Source organism: Odontesthes bonariensis, chromosome 7 (assembly GCF_027942865.1).
Source record: "Odontesthes bonariensis isolate fOdoBon6 chromosome 7, fOdoBon6.hap1, whole genome shotgun sequence".
In the NCBI taxonomy this organism is placed as follows: Eukaryota; Metazoa; Chordata; class Actinopteri; order Atheriniformes; family Atherinopsidae; genus Odontesthes; species Odontesthes bonariensis.
In genome coordinates, this window is record NC_134512.1 from 26983984 (window position 1) to 26999408 (window position 15425).

The 15425-nt window shown below is 39.8% G+C and overlaps 1 protein-coding gene across 1 annotated transcript in view; it reads right to left on the reverse strand.

The window, feature by feature from the left end:
- lingo1a (leucine rich repeat and Ig domain containing 1a) overlaps nucleotides 1–15425 on the reverse strand; it is a 147301-nt gene that overhangs the window by 66852 nt on the left and 65024 nt on the right. The window contains exon 2 of the mRNA XM_075470366.1: nucleotides 4175–4320. The gene's annotated coding sequence lies outside the window, so the exon portion shown is untranslated. The remainder of the gene's footprint in view (nucleotides 1–4174; nucleotides 4321–15425) is intronic.

Here is a 15425-nt window from a genome sequence, read left to right on the forward strand (position 1 = left end):
TTCCTTTCAATCAGCCAGATACAACAGCTTTTTATGGTTGGCAAGCACTCCGTTTTAACTGCTGACTCATCTGCATATTTAGGCTTGTGCAGGTTTTTTTTGTTTTTCTTTTAATGCAAATTACAAGGTGATATATTTTTTTTCCTGTACTTGACTGGAAAAGATAGGCCATCAGTTACAATAACTTATATTTTTTTAGGTGGGATTTAACAAATAAATTTAAAAAAAAAAAATGTCCCATAGTAGTAGGATAGCAATATGCTATCCCTTTGTTCAATGGCTTAATCTAAATGTAAGATATTTTGGAAAGTAAGTACAGAGCAGACTGGGCACAGCTTATTAGAGATGAACAAATTAACTACTGCATTTGGTGTCATACCCCCCCCCCAAAAAAAAAAAAAAAAAAGAATTATTTTCCTCCTGATCATGCTCATTCAAGGTAGATGATCAAAATTGAACATGATATCTGTTCATAATATGCACATGACGTTCCACTTAAAATCTCTGTACTGCGCTTAAGATATTGTCAATACATCTGTTTTAAACTGCATTTTTAAAAGTATCTGAAAACTAGACACGAACCCCACAACAGCCATAGACAAAAGAAAGGGGAAAAACATGTAAGGAAGTCAAACCAAAGCTTGAGTCACTGCATCAGTAATACTTAATTCAGTCTTGGGGATGGTAAGTAACACCATTTTCCCTGTTGTCACTTTATGGCAATGCTGAAAATACAATAAGAAAAAAAACAAGCCTCACTAGCTTGCCTGCATGCCTCATACATCTTCAGTCATGCGGAAGGCCGTCCGTCAGTTTTACTGCGCACCGGCTTCCTCTAAACACAGCATCGATGACTGATGGCCCTAAGTGCAACTAGATAACTACGGCAGGGGATGATAAAAATGTGAAAACACACACCCTAGACAGGAAATTGGCCATTTTGGAGCAATTGGCCCAGAGGAGCTGAAGCGATTGTACTTCCTTCAGTGCTCCTCCCTTGAAAAGCTTGAGATATCTGGTTGTCTGCGGGGAGATAGTTACAGTCCACTGGACATATGACCGAGGTACACGAAGCCAAGAGATCTAATATTTTTTTCTACTTAGTCCTTACTTCCACTTGATGTGACAGGACCTAAGATGGAATAAGCTTATTGGAGAAAACATATTTCAGTAAATATCCTTTCAATCTACAGCAAAAAAAAAAGAATCAAATGAAAGAAGTATGTCAAAGCAGACCTAATATGCAGTAAAGTCATCAGGATGAGCTGTGACAAAGCAATGATCTGGTGAAAGTAGGGTAATGATGAAAAGTGAGTGCCTATGATAATGGATCACATTAAAAGAGACAGGCATGTGTACAGAATCATGAGGTGACTGGCCTGCATTTCACAGTGAGCTGAATCTCTTTTTCATTTCATCTTTTATATTTTTTCCTTAATAATTTGCGATTGATGATGATGACAGTCTGGAAATCCATCGACCATCTCTTTGCCTTTCAGGACGAAAGCCAATGTTTCAGGCAATCCAGTTTCAGGCCACCAGATGTTAGGATGATTAGTAAGAGATATGCAGTAAGAGTTTAAATTAAGGTTATTTTTTTAAAAACATAGCTAATAAAAAAGCTAAATGGTTATCAGGTGATGGGTTCTAGTTAAATTTTTTTGGGCCAAAATAATTGCATAAATGCAACCCAAGCTCAGTGATATGAATGGTCACGACCACAAAATGGAAATACTTGAGCTTCTGGTACCAAAGTCTAGTTCCTTGACCCCAGAATTTGCATGCTCATATGCAGATGTCGGTTTATATATGTATATATGAGTATATGATAATGATAGAGTTACAGTTGCTTTCCAAGGGTTATAATCAATTTGTAGAGGTAAGCAGTTTAACCTGTCATGTGAAGTGTGATCAACGTATAGCATCTTCACATGATCAGACATGAGTAATAATCTTACCAAATGCACTCATTCATTTAACCAGCGTGGTTTGATGGATCTCACAACAGCTATGTGTCACTACATTAAACCTTAGGCAGATGTTGGATATATATACTGTATGTCTGCCATAGTTTAAGTCAACACAGACGCTTGTATAGCAGTGGGTTTAAAGAACAGTTTAATTCTGATTAATAATTCATCTTTCTGTTTTCAGAAAGTGTTACATGTCTAATGCGTATTAAAAATCTCCTGAAAAAAAGAGGACTGTATTTCCAGCCAATGCAGTCCTCTAGTAAATATGATTCTAAACAACTACATTATAATAGCAAATACACAGATATGAAATAAAACTGACCAGTTAGCTTCTTTTGTTAAAGCAATTCACAAACATTGTTAATTAGATTCTCATTCAAGTTATAAATCCCTTGAACATTTCATCTTGGTTTCTGAATTTGTACAATTGGAAGCATCTGCCATGAAAAAAAAAACCTCTCAACAAAGCTCTTAATGTGGCATGGGGTATAGCTCTGCAAGATTGTTTATTCAGTGAATATGCAAATGTGTCCCTGCCCAAATCTCCGCCCACCAGTTCTGCAGTCTCTTCTGAAACCTGATGTGCGTTTGCCATCGGCAAAAAAATAGCTCTGCTATGCTCATACTCTCAGGACCAAATAGCAATAAACTGATTTTCGGGGCTGCTGACTCGCTCTCACTGAGCGCAAGACTCATTGGCTTGAGTCATGGCAGCACCTGCTTCATTTTTAGCAAAACACCAGCAGGGCTGCCCCAATCTCACTGACCGAGACAAAGCGGTGGGGAGTCGATGCGTCCACACGGCCCTCTTGAGGAATGAGCCAGTGGAAGGTAACTGCCCGGTGGCGTGAGTGCAGGAATTGCAGGAATTCAAAGAGATAACACACCATGTGGCTTTCCCACTTGCTTGTGTGAACTTCTTGTCATGGCAGACTAGCTTTTCATTTCATCAGTTGCTCATTGGCATGCAATGAGCAGTCCAGCCCCCCCATCCAGTATTTATGATATCTCTTCCAGTATTTCATTTAGAACATGGTGTATACTGTATTTTAAACTTGCCTTTCTGAGGCTGTAGGTGGTGCTCTGTAGATTTGAAGCACAAATCCCTAGCCACAGCTTTGATGACGAATTTTGCTCGTAACACGTTAAAGAAGACTTGATAAGCAAGTTTCTAGTAATGGGGGACTTTAACAAACGGGAGGAATTTTGTAGTGAACGCAGCCAGCAAAAATTCGGAGCATTTTTTTCTGCCACAAACGATTGTTTAGCATAACATCCATTTACTGTAGAGTGACTTCAGTTTTAGTCCAATTTTTAGACACCAGCAGTATTAAGTGCTCGGGTTTGGGAAAGATTGTTGTTCCTGTAAATCCACGGTATTTCTCCGATCCTAAAACAAAGTAGTTATGGATAACTGTGGTTGGTTAGAGGGATTTCACAAAAAACATTCATTCAGGAAGCAAAATACATGGCCTTTGATGGGAAAATCGGTTCGAATGAATGATAATGAAAACAAAACAAAGAAGAAAAGTTCTTAGGAGAAAGTGTTGTTCGAAAGGATTTTATGTCGGAACAGCAACAAATAACTTTTTCCCGTCTTGATTGAGTAAGGCAGGCACACCGATGAAGAATGGTGGCCGTACAGAAATCCCAGAGAAAATGAAGGTAATTTATGCTTTGTTCAGCACACAATTTAGCTTCACATTCTCAGTCAAATGAAAGGTGAATCATAAATTTAGGGGCATTGCCACGGCACACATTCAACGCTGACAGCCAGTTATAGAAGATGGTGGTAGAATCTATCAGAATTTAGAACTATCCACAGATATTATTTACATATCTATAGACCAAAGTTCCATCAGAAAAAAATATTTGAATTGGAAAAAGAAAGTGTAATTAATTAGCATATCATGTTGCATAACATTATAGCAGTCAAATGTCTTTTCTAAATTCAGCACTATGATAACTTTGTTTTGTTTCTATACTGCATCCCCACAGCACTGCATGTAAAAATGTCATGCATTTTTTTCTCATGATGCTCTTTTCTAAGCTCATTTTTGGCTGGTTTCATGATAAGGCCTACAAATCCAGAGCACTTTAGTGATATGAAGGCAGAGACAATTTCACCACTGAAGTCTGCATTCAGTGCACTGTGTGCTGATCAGCAGGAATGTCTCATAATTCACCTGAATATTACTCACAGGCAGTAATTGCTGGCCTGCTGATTCCAAAGAGCCGCTGGATCTGCTTACTGTGCAGAAGGCGAGAGGCTGAAGGTGTGAGCTGGGTACTGTCTCCACCTAATCCACATAGCCTTGCAGCATTCCCTCTTCAGTTGATCGGCCTCCTGCGAGAACCAAACAAAAGGAGAAATCTTAACGGAAACCTCCATGTTAAAATGTCAAGCAGTGTGTTTGAAAACAGAAAAAAAAAGAAAGCAATGTCATAGATTAAATGGACATTATCAAGTTTGACATGTGGGAAGTTCCTACTTGAGAAGGAAAAGCCACAAATCTGTTACTGTGCAACTGAAAGTTAGTTTTACAGTAGTTTAAAGATGTAATGAGGGACCTTAAAAAAAAAGGAAACATTCTGACTGCAAAACAAACAAAGACTCAACTCCACAAAAGACTCAGATTGTGCCCTTATTTTTTTTGTTGGGATCTTTTGAAAAGAATATCTTTATTCTATGGAGGACAAACTGGAACCTTCCTTACCATTTCGACAATTCACATTCTGTTTCTCACACATCCACTTGAGGTTGCATAGTATTTGAACATAATCATGGGTCATTATTTCCCACATGAGCAAACAGCCCGTGGGGTTCTTTGTAAGACAGTCTCAAAAAGTGTCAAATGGGGACAGCTTAACCACTATTTTTATGAATAACAAGGCAGTGGAGAAAGTTGCCAATTTTCTATGTCCTTTAGACTGAAGTCCTGGAGCTGCAAATCTGCCTCCAGTCATTTGAAAAGCTCAGCACCACCTATTTTCCCTTAGGAAATTGCAGAAACCCAACATAGCAAAGAAACTTCTGATGAACTTCTATCACTGTGCCATCCAAAGTGTGCAAACAGACCGTGTCAGTGTGATTCACCGGGTTGCACAAAGGCAAACACTGCACAGTGTAATAAGGAATGCTGAGAGGATCACAGGGACCCAGCTGCAACACATCACCACAACCTGCACGTCCCGCTGCCTGCACCAATCTCACAGCATCATCAGGGACCAGTCACATCCAACCCATCACTTGTTTGACCCCCTGCACTCAGGAAGAAGATAAAGGTACATTCAACCCTGGACTGCCACAAAGATGAACAGTTTTTCCCCCAAGCAGGTACGCTGCTAAACAAAACTCCTCACCACACATCCCAGCTCACTCGTCTTAGATAGCTCAGACAAGATATAAGTGTGTTTTCTCAAGTCCTGGACTGTACCATTTAGAGGTACTCATCCTTCACTTGAGTATTTGATTTTTTTTTTCAACTAAATACAATTGAATTCAAATTCAATTCCCTCTATTCCACTCGATCTACTACTCGAAAATCTTTTTTTATTTTACATTGGAGAACATCTCTTTTTTCCAAGTACAGCACACTCTTAAAGATTATATCAGTGGATTCCAAATCTTTTTGGTCTCACAAAAACCATTGTGTAGTCAGGGTCGCATTTCAGATATGCATGAGTTGTTGACAGCTCCACCAGTTTGTGATATTCCCCTCTACCCACCCTGCAAAGTTTCTATTCTGTAAATTTACAAACGAAACGAAAGTTCACAAAAAAAAAAAAAAAAACAATTGTGAATGAATACCGACAACAGATTCGAGTATCAGAATGTTGATTTTTCTTATTTATCACCTCATTAAAAATTCTGCATAGCTCTGAGACAACAACCTGACGCTTCACTGTTAATAATCTAATGATGTCACACATAACAATATACCGTTCAAACTACTGATAATATTGTTTTTTATAATGCAGGATTTTCACTTGTAATAGAACGGCTTACGATGATGTATTGATGATTTCATTTAAACATAGGATCTCGTTATTTCTACATTGATTATCAAAACTAGATTTTTAAATATTTTCTGTTATTATCACAATTATTTCTTTGATTGAACACGTTGCGGATGCTGGAAGATGCTTTATGCTTAGTTAAATAATAATAATACATTTTATCAACAGGCGCCTTTCATGGCACTCAAGGTCACCTTACAAAAACAATGACAAAAAAATAATTAAAATCACTAAGAGCAAGGAGAGTTAGAGGGAGTAGGCCTGTTTACAAAGGTGGGTTTTCAGATGGGATTTGAAAGTGGAGAATGAGTCAATGTTCCTGATGCTGGGGGGGGGTCCAGAGATGGGGGGGCAGAGCGGCTGAAGGCTCTGGCCCCCATGGTGGACAAACGGGCAGGAGGGACAATGAGGCTGATAGAAGAGGTTGACCTAAGTGTCCGGGAAGGGACGTGGAGGAGATCAGAGAGGTATGGGGGAGAAAGGTTATGGATGGCTTTGAAGGTATGGAGCAGAATTAGTTAAGAGCTATTCATTGAAAGCAGCAGCCTGTAGATGCTGAGACCAAGTGCAGAACCAACTATAAAGTTATGGGCCATAAAAACCAACACAACTGAAAAAGCTAAAGTGATCTATAAAAAACAAAAATGAATACTGCAAAGTTAGCTGCTAATTTAACCCTTGTGCAGTCTTAACATTCTGTTTACTCCCCTTGTCCTATGGGTAAAAAATGACCCGCCCTACCAAAGCCCCAAAATAAAGCAACTTAATTGAATTTTAAATCCAAAATCTATTTTGTATGATGAAACCACCTGTTATTAATCTATTCAACTCAATTCAATACATTTTTTATCATCTATTTTTTGTTACACAATACAAAAAGACAATCACCAGTTTTCAGGATTACACTTCTTTTTTTGTTTTTTTACCACAAACCAACTGTCAGTTGGACCAACAGTTATCTTGTTTTCTCAGTTTTCTTTTACATAATAAAAGTTTATTATTGCTATTATATAAATGTGAAGTAATTACTTCAGAATTAATTATATTGAAAGGGAAAAAAACAGTGAACCTTTTTCTGGTGTTTAAATGTTTTTATAATTCACGGGTCAAAAATTACCCATAAGACAATCTTTGTACCCTAGTGGTGTACAGCACACATGGAAACATAAACAAAAATAAAGTATGACTTTTTCTAATGATGGGGTCCCTTTAGGAAAAGTTATAATATTTCAAGTTGGAAAAAGATAGTTTGAGGTATTTTTTCTACAGCTAGGTTGGAAACCTGGGCAGGACTCAGCGGGACAGTCCTAGAATGGTTCAGGTCCTACTTGGAGGAGCGGAGTTATTTTGTGACTATTGGAAGTAATCAATCTGATCGAGTGGCTATGACATGTGGAGTTCCTCAGGGGTCAGTTCTTGGACCCCTTCTGTTCACCCTATACATGCTGCCTCTGGGTCAAATTCTGAAGAACTCTGAAGTCAACTACCACAGCTATGCAGATGACACACAGATATATCTCACACTGTCTCCAGATGACTGCAGTCCTATAGAGTCATTGTGCGACTGCTTAGAGCAAGTCAAAAAGTGGATGAACCAAAATTTCCTTCAGTTAAATCAAGGAAAAACTGAGGTCACTGTGTTTGGCAACAAAGAGAAGAGGTTTGCTGTCAGTAAACATCTTGAGTCTCTAGAAACTAAAGACCATGTCCGGAACCTCGGCGTGCTGATAGACTCAGACCTGACCTTCAACAATCATATCAAATCAGTCACCAAATCAGCCTTTTATCAACTTAAGAACATATCCAGAATTAAGGGTTTCATGTCCCAAACAGATCAGGAGAAGCTGATTCATGCTTTCATCTCTAACAGACTTGACTACTGTAATGGTCTTCTGACTGGACTCCCCCAAAAGAGTCTCAAACAGCTGCAGCTCATTCAGAATGCTGCAGCCCGAGTTTTAACCAGAACAAAGAGATCACATCACATCACCCCAGTTCTCAAGTCTTTACATTGGCTCCCGGTCAGATACAGAATAGATTCTAAAGTTCTGCTGCTCGTCTACAAATCACGGAACGGTTTAGGTCCAGAATACATGAATGACATGCTAGCAGAGTATAAACCCAGCAGAGCTCTGAGATCTACTGACTCAGGTCAGATAGTGGAGCCCAGAGTTCAAACTAGACACGGTGAAGCAGCTTTTAGCTGTTATGCTGCACACAACTGGAACAAACTACCAGCAGAACTGAAATCAGCCACAACTATAAGCACTTTTAAATCCAGGTTAAAAACATTTCTCTTTCGGTGTGCTTATGGTTGAGTTTATATTTTTCTTATTCCCCTCTTCTTTGATTGCTTTAATTTTTATTCTATTTTTTTTTCTCTTTAAATTGCTTGTTTTTATGCTGCTTTATGCTGTTCTTTTGAATGCCTCGTCTTTATGTAAAGCACATTGAGTTGCCTGTGGTATGAAATGCGCTATATAAATAAAGATGCCTTGCCTTGCCTTGCCCTAGCTAAACATGGTAGTGGGTCACTTTTGACCCGCAAGACAACAGGAGGTTTAAACATCATCCGAATAAAGAAGCGCCTGCCAGAATAGTACAACAGTTTTGCAGACTTTCTGTTGGATGTTAAAGACTCAACTTGCTGCCAGTTACAACCACGTGCTCCATTTCCTTCTCTGCGGATGAGAGACGATCAGAATTTGAAAATGCGAAAGAGATCTTTGGAGGTTGCGGATGCTGAAGTTAATTTGTTCCTTCATTACATGATATAAATAAAGACAGCGCTGCTGGTGATATTATTAATATTCATGCTCCCAATAACATTTTTGATTAGATACCAGTAGGATCGCCTCATGACACATTTTGTCTATAGACGTGAATGCATTACATCAAAAATGTTGAATCTATTGCATAAAGTCAGTATAAAACCTTTGCAAATACTCCATCAGCAAGCAACGGCCAAATGACTTGGCAAACATTTGATCTTCCACTCTCTGACACACACGTATAGAACTGGCTGATGCATTTAAATCAGAAGGGAGGTAGCTTCCCTTTGATTTTTTTCTGGCTGGGAAAAAGTCAGACCTTGGATCCAGTGCAAAGTTTTGGAACATCTGTGCTGGTGTAATTTGTCTGCAGAATTGTTGGCAATAACAGAGACATCTTTTTCTTCATCGGCAAGATGTTCTACATCTCATCTGCCTCTCTACTGGGAAAGCAATTAGTTTGAATTCATTAAGTTTGGTTTCAGATTGTTTTCTTGACACAAAGTTGTCATATATATACCAATACAAATTTAAGCACATGTAGACTATACAAACTAAAAAAAGATATGAAAAGCAGGAAATACCACCATTAAAATAGAAATACAGCTCAATGTAAATGGAACTGAATGACCTAAACGATTTACAAATCACCAGAGGAAGACATTTTCTAACATAACCTTGTGCAATTGATTCTAGTTTTTCTCTGACTCTCAAGAGCTGTTACTGGCAAATTGTATGGTGTTATCTAGTCTATCAACTATTATTATTAAGCATTAGCCACTAAAATGACACGAAAAAAACGTTGAAAAAAAAGCAACAAGATAACAACATGAATATGCGTCATTCCGACTAATTTCAGCACATCTGATGAAATATATTGAACATCTGCATACAAGCATAGAACAAATTTATGTTACTATATAGATATATACTGTATATATAAAGATTAGTCGGATTAGCTTGTTAATAAAAGTCCAGGCAACAAAACAACCACATCTGTCGTTCATTCACACCCTTAAATACAAGCCTTAACAGTGTCCTGTAAAGTATCATCCATGCAAATATTTGGAGGGAAACGTGACTTATATGCAAGTTGCCAAATCTGAGCAGGTTTGCATGCTCAAGACCATCAAACACTCTTTTTTTAACTTCTGAGTTAGATTCAGTTAATAACGGGGGATAGAAATCTAAACTACTTGGTTTGGGTTAGAAAACTATCATTATTAGGACTGAAAAACATTGTTTTTACAAGGCGACCATCACCCTCACAGACGCCATTTTTACTATTCACTTGCAGTTGCTCTCACAACTATCAGCAAAATCATATTCTTCACAAATAATCACGTGTGTCCCAGCAGCACATAACACCCCATGGGATTGTCTTTGGTCGGAAGACAGCCTCATGTAGGAATGCTGGGAAGATTTGATACACAATCTCCATATCAATGCATAAAAGATAAGCTTGTGTTGTTAATAACCTCTCATTAAGATTTGTGGGCTGAATCAACAATCGACAGTTCATGAGAAAAGATAATGAAGATTAACTCCTGTACCATGAAGGCAAATAATCAGTTATAATATTCTCATAAAAGAATCTACATATTCTTGAAATCTTGACAACATTATTTGCTGGATAACTATAATATGCCTGGTCTGTCTTGGATGATAACCGTGGATCTGTGTTAATAGCTGCTGGGTATTTCAAAAGTGAAGCCGTGCCTGATCAGGGTTTTAGGCCCTTTGTTTCCCCCACTTTAAAATTGTTTATCCCTGGCTTCAGAAAGTTATTCCTGCCACTCTTTACTAAATCGCTCAGAATATCACTGTTACCACCACTACTGCCACCCATGCATTCAAAAGGAGAAAAAAAACACGATGTCTGTGAGATGTACTGTAACTGCAAATCAGCACCTTCTCCTTCCACAACCTTGAGATAATCACAGCTCGAAGAGAAAGCACATTTCATTTAGCTTTACAAGTGAGTGAGCCCCGTAAAGAAAACAGGCTACAGGGGGATAGAAGATGAGTCACTGATAAACACCATCTGCACAGCATTTAACATTTAAACATTTCTAATGGAGAATCGTGCACCGAAAGAAAGGAAAAACTAGCACATGATAGATGATGGGGCACTTATGTAAAGCTCCTTCCAGTAAGCGTGAAAAAAAGTGATTTCAAGGGTTCGGGTATTATATAATAAATAACATACAGTCATGTAAACATATGCATAAGTGAATCATGGATCAACAGCAGAATAACTGTGAGCAAAGAAAAAAAAAAGTCTAAAATTTCTGTCGTGTACAAGCATATTTTAAAAAAATCATATCCGTAAGCAGAAGTATTTGCAACTGATATGTGGGGACTTTCATTTCCCCCCCGTGTCTGTGACAAGATTAGGCTATCTCTCCTTGTGCACATGGATGACTGACTCCTTGGAGCCGGTCACATCCCTCTGCCACCCCCTCCCTCCATCTCAAGGCAGAAAACATTTCTATTTTCAACAGGATTAGCTCTCACCACAAGCCATCTGACAGGCGAAGGCATCACCCGCCTGGTACACGTCCCCCCCAGGCACCCAGTAGAACATGTAGTGGCTTTAGTAACTAACAGGGATCCTTGGGAGGGTACCTTACAGTGGCTTTCACTGTGGGGAACACAGTTCCAACCTCAATGATGGTCCTTCAGACTTCCCTATCTAAATTGTTTTCCACTAAGGACTTTTGACTAATTTTTCTCATGCTGCTAATTCATTTGTTTGCTGGAGTTATCAAACAACTAACTTAATGGAGTGGTTTGATATTCTAGGTAATAAAACGGTAGACTTATATTAAAGGAGCAAAAAACATGGACATTTTTAAGATGTGTGAATCTGTGCATGTTCCTCCACACCTTTCCTTGATACATCCCATTTGACTTGAAATTGAGCACAGCTGCACTTGCCACTTGGACCACCTTGTTACCTCCCATTAATGATGATGCAAATGAATATAAATATGTGGCATGCTTTCCACCAGGAACGTCAAAAAGGGCAAGACAAAAAATATTTTATTTGGTGGTCAGTCTTAAAAAATATATATACATTGAGTGGGAGTCTGTGACTAAGGCTGTAAACGCAGCAGGTTTTGAACATCGGAGCTGAAATAAAGAAAAAATGGTCTGACATCAAAGTTTATGTATAAAGAAGGGTTGCTGCGCGTCGGCGGAGCGTTGCAGCCATAGAAGGAGACCCACGGATCATGGAGCCAACCCCAAATTTTTGAGACATATTTGCGCATCACAGATAACTTGCATGTTGATAGAATGAAAATGCTTCAGATTTGCAAAGTCAGATTCATTTTCTGATGCTACCCTGGCAATGAGAGTGCAGCCAATTGCCTCGATTATATCAGGAAATTGGCTCTTTGCTGTATATTGCATTTAGATGTTTGGCCAGCAGGTCAGCATGGTCCCTGAAGACAAGCTCCCTCCGAACTCTTCTATTGGCAATGTTTTCTCGTGCCAAAGCTGCCATTGTTGAGCAATTACGCATTACTTTGCACATTAAAATCTTTTCTGATTCTGATTCTGATCTCCCTCTCGTATCCTCACCAAGTGGTATGCATTGCGTAGATCCAGTTTAGTGAAAACCGTGGATCCCTGGATGGGTTCAAAAGCAGACAATATTAGGGGCAAAGGGCACTTATTCTTTACAGTAACCTGGCTTAGATCTCGATAATCAATGCAGGGCCGGAGAGTCTTGTCCTTCTTCTGGACGAAGAAAAATCCTGCTCCTACTGGGGATGAATATGGCCTAGTGATGCCTGACACCAATGAGTCCTGGATGTAACTCTCCATAGCCTCCCGTTCAGGCCAGGAGAGGTTATACAGTCTCCCTGGCAGTGGGGCTCCAGGAAGGAAGTTGATTGAAAAGTCATAAGGGCGGTGAGGTGGTAATGATAAGGCTTTGCGTTTGCTAAAAAACAGTGCCCACACCGTGATACTCCGGGGGTACTATTGACAGATTTGCGGGAGGAGTGAGGCTCTTGACAGTAGGACCACTGGAAGACTGAAGGACTCATCTCAAACAGTTGGATAGGCAAAAAAGACTCCAGCTCTCTAGCCGACTCTTAGCCCAGTGTATGTCTGGATTGTGTAAGGCTAGCCATGGATAGCCTAGAATAATAGGAGCACTGGCTAACGGTAACAAGAAGAAGTCAATGACCTCCCTGTGATTGCCCGACACTATAATAGTTACTGGAAGGGTCTTTTGAGTAATGGTGGCGAGGATCTTACCATCCAAGGCCTTCACATGAGGGTGTCAGCTAAAGGTATCAGCGATAAGTCAAGATGGTTTGCCAAACCTGGATCAATTAAGTTTTGATCAGCCCTCAAATCTACCATTGCTTGATGGTTGTGTGCTAGTCTCTTGGTTAGTAATGTGACCGGTAATGTGAGACGCGATGGTTCTTGTCTCTGAGTACCACCCACCAGTAACCTGGAATCTACTGGTGGGCTCCCGCTTTTGGCCGAATGGGACAAACTTGGATAAAATGTCTAGGTAAGCCACTGTAAATACAAAGCCTCTCCCTGATCCGCCGCCCACGCTCCTCTGGAATCATTCTCGCTACCCCCTCCTGCATGGGTTCAGTAGTCTCCTCAGTACGAGGCAAAGCAGGCAAAGTATGTACCATAGCGGCTGGGGTCCTAACTCGCGGAACATCCTTCACCCAGGTACAAACAGGTTGAGATTCCCTCTCCCTTCGATGTTCTGCTAAACTATTTTCAATACGTATGATCGTAGAAACAAGGTCTTTGAAAGTGGTGGGTTCCTCCCTAGGGGCTAACTAGTCCTTTAACTGGTCATTTAATGCATTAATTAGCACTCCCTGAAGCATCACAGGTGGCCACCCGGTCTGGGCATTGATGATCAATCTTGCGGAACTCCTCTAAAAGGATGGGAAAAGGCGTGGACTTAATCTGGCATAAATTAAAGTAGGCTAGTGCCCAGTCAAAGGCCCTGCCACTTAGGAGTGCGACTATGTAGGATATCTTGGAAGAATCGGTGGTAAACGAACGAGGGGAGCATGAAATGGCTAAAGGGGACTCAAGGAGAAAACCTCCACACTTATGCACATCACCAGAAAACATGTGGGGGGACGGGAAGGCTGCGTCGCGAAAGACTGGTTCCGGAGGGGTCGCTTGGCTCGCTGGTGTCGGTGGATTCGGAGGCTGGTGCTGAACAGAAACTGGAGTGGAAACAGATAAACGTGTGTTAATATCTCGGATCACTTTAAACATCTCTTCCATCCGCTGGTTACTGGTGACCTGTTGCTCTCCCAAAAAACGCAAGGCCTCTTCATGTTCTCCAAGTAACTCTCCCTGTTTTGAAAGAGCTGTATTAAGGGGATCTCTTGGGTCCATTTTCTGAATGGCCAGATTGTGCTGTCACGCCTGAAAAAGGGTCGTACACATATTTCTTCTAGCTGTCTTACACGTAAAACCTTTGAACCCGATGATGTGCTTAGCGTTTCAGATGACAGTATTTCCATCCTTGGTATTGAAAAAAAAAGAGCAAAGCTACCTTTTGCACTTCTATATAACAACGTAAGCTAGTTTTTCTAGGTTGTATAGATTCATATTCATTGGACTGATGTAGAGTTTGCATGTTCTCCCCATGTATGTGTGGATTCTCTCCAGGTGCTCCGACTTCCTCCCTCTGCCAAAAACACCTATGTTAGCTTAATTGATGACTCTAAATTGTTCCTAGGAGTGAGTTTGAGGGTGCATGGTTGTGTGTCTTGTTTGTCTGTGTGGCCCTGTGATGGACTAACGCCTCTCGCCCAATGACAGCTGGGATAGATTCCAGGCCCCCAGCAACCCTAAATTGGAACAGCGGGTATAGAAAATGGATGAAAAGATGGATGGATGGACTGATGTAAAATGTAGCTTATTGCATCATTCAGCTTATTTGCCAAAATGTTTGAATTTATTTGTCTTATCAAAGTGCACAATACTGTATAATGTACATACATGTAATAGTGTCAGACAACTGAAAAAAAACCTAATTTTGTAGACTGCAAAATGATTTGTAAGCCAATTTTTTTTTTCATTTAGTTACTCGACAGAAAATTTGTCTGTGAAAGCATGACCATTGTTTTTCTTATTTAAAAAAAAAAAAAAAAAAGAATTCATGTATTCATTGTATCCTGGAATAAAAAACGCTAAATTAAAATCTTTACTACAATAGCTGAGGCGCTGAGCTCTTGTTTGTTTGAATTATTTTCATCCAATCTATTACATCAAAGTGAATATGAACATGTTTTTAAACCTTTTCAGTCCCAGACTTTGCCAATTTTCTTGTCTCTTCTCAAATTTGTCCTTTTTCAAATAAGTATAAAGGTAAGGAGGAAGCTGAAAGCTATGGAGTCCTGCCAGACAACCGTCACAAGTCCAGCAGCTCAGGTTATTAGAGTACCATCAGCCTTGACATTCTGTTTTTCGGGTTGTCATTTTCCCGCAGTTAGCTCTGTCACATTGAAGTGAAAATTTCGAGACTGCTACAGTTAACTGAAAATTGCAGGGAAACTGTAATTTTCACACCTGCGCAGACTGAAATTGTCTATACATCGTCTGGAGGAGCTACATGTGAGAGTGCAAATGTCCAAGTCAAATGTACAAGACG